The sequence below is a fragment of the Cupressus sempervirens genome, chromosome 1 (assembly GCF_028749045.1).
Source record: "Cupressus sempervirens isolate cs-2001-9-10 chromosome 1, ASM2874904v1, whole genome shotgun sequence".
In the NCBI taxonomy this organism is placed as follows: domain Eukaryota; kingdom Viridiplantae; phylum Streptophyta; class Pinopsida; order Cupressales; family Cupressaceae; genus Cupressus; species Cupressus sempervirens.
This window is the reverse complement of record NC_143118.1, coordinates 484,301,598-484,303,848: the sequence shown is the minus strand read 5'-3', so window position 1 is coordinate 484,303,848 and position 2,251 is coordinate 484,301,598. Positions and strand designations below refer to the sequence as shown.

The 2,251-nt window shown below is 38.3% G+C and overlaps 1 pseudogene; it reads left to right on the top strand.

The window, feature by feature from the left end:
• Positions 1–509: 509 nt before the first annotated feature.
• On the top strand, positions 510–1,226 carry LOC149578372 (vacuolar protein sorting-associated protein 52 A pseudogene; annotated as a pseudogene).
• The last annotated feature ends 1,025 nt before the right edge of the window (positions 1,227–2,251 follow it).

Sequence of the window (2,251 nt, the reverse complement as noted above, 5' to 3'; positions counted from 1 at the left end):
CCATTGGTGGGGTATTTTAACAAATTCTGGGTCCATTTTGTCCCAAGGAATAAAAATGTAGCTGATGTCATAAAGGAGGTTTTGGGTCAAGAGTTGCATTGGTGTCAAAGGATCGAATGGAAGACAAGTAGTTGCAACAATCATAGTGACTACAGTTCTTAAATTGGTTGCAACTGCCATCTATATGTATTTCATGCTATTGCCATATGTGATTTGACCACGTTCTACTCCAGCAACAAGAACATTAAGGCCCTTTTCTAATAGAACTATTTGAGCTAGATCTTTGGCGACAGATGCATCTGAATCCACTATGATTCCCACATTAGCACAGGGAACGATAGCTAAACAGAGGGAGAAGGGGCTTGTAGTCAGTGTTCAAAATAGTTTTCTTGCAAACTTCTCATTGGTATCATTGGTAGCACAACACAATTGTGAAAATTTTGAGACATAGGAAATAATCACAGCCTTGAAGATATTACATCAATTGATCAATATGCCTATTGCACAAAATGAATGTGTTATCACTGGAAACAATAGATATACAAAAGGAAGCAATAAATTTGAATGTCTCTCCTGGAGACCTCACTTTTGGGGACAATGCTGACTATGATGAGATATCATTGGAGGGTCTACAAAAAGAATTAGAAGAATTTAGGAGTGATGAGGTGGTTGCAAATATACTGGCCAAGGGCATTGAATTACATGAGCATACAAAGGGTGTGGAGGAGAATTTGCATCAAGTAGAGTTGGAATCTATTCAGGATTATATAAATGAGAGTGACAACTTGGTTTCCCTTTAGGCTGACATTTGTGAATGTGATGCAATCCTATCACAAATGGAATCCCTTCTTGGGGGATTTTAGGTAGAAATATGATCAATCAGCTCAGAAATCAAGACGCTTTAGGAGAAATCAATGGGCAAGGGTTTGAGGCTAAGGAATAGGAAGGTAGCTGAGCTAAACTTAGCAATGTTTATTGAAGACATTTTTGTTCCACCAAAGATGATTCACACTATTGTGGATGGAGAGGTAAATGAAGAATTAGTGAAAACTTTACAAATCTTAAGTAAGAAGTTGAAATATATTGAGTTGGATCCCATGGCAAAGACTTCTGTAGCTTTAAAGGATGTAGAACCAGAGCTAGAGAGGCTTCTTCAGAAAGTAGTTTCAAAGGGTTTTGATTTTATTGTTCAGAAGCTTCAAGCTCTAAAGAAACCTCACATCTGATCCAAAGTCATAGTCATCCATAAGACAAAGGATAAAGATGCCATATAAACAGAAACCATGCCAATGGAAAAAATAAAAGCGCTAGTAAATAAAAAAGAGCTCACACAAGATGAGAAAAACACAGTCAAAGAGCTGGGAACAAAATCAAAATGATATATCCCACATTCACTGTGGGGTTGGATTTTAATAGTTTAAATACAAATCATTGCCAATACATTGTGTATTAAAGACAAGAGGCTTTTGGAAGCCGCTTGGTGTAAGGTGGGGCCCATGGTCAGCCAACTGGAATTCGACCTATTCAAAATTTTAAATGAAAACACATGCAAACAAAATGATGATGTCAGCAATAGAAAGCGACTAGAAAAGTCTCAAAATCTGATAGTCAGTACTTTGCTAGTTAGAAAATCTAAGGTTTTTTGGCTAGCGATATAGTGAATTGCTAGAAAATGACAAAATCTGGCCAAGGTCAAATAGGCAATGTGGGTCCCACTAGGAAATGGAGCAAAAAATTAGGTGGTGCCAAGTGGTAGCTGGCAGGATGATGAATGATGACATGGAACCCGAGTGCTGAGATTGTGCCACGTGGTGAATCATGTGGCCATCGCTATCTCACCAAGGAGAAGTTGCTCACGCGATAACATGGTGACATAGGGAGCATTAAGGTGGTGACGACACGTGGTGCTGACATGGAAGAAGATTCAGGATGAGATGTGGGTCTCGCTTGAGGTCATCGATCTATAGAAGAGTGACACGTGGCGCTTGCCCAAAAAGCCAGTGCAGGTTTGACAAGTGGCACTATCTGATTGGGTGAGGGGATATGAAGAGATTATGAAAAAAAATATATATATATCCCTGCCCATTTAGTCATAAAAGGAAAATTTGATTTCAAATTTTAACTTTTCTATAGTTCAAACTATAGATTATTTTAAACTTTTCATTTTTATTCTTGTCATGGGAGCCATGAACATAGGTTCAATCTTCAGAAGGCCATAACTGGAGTGATTTTTATCGAAAATGGGTGCTCC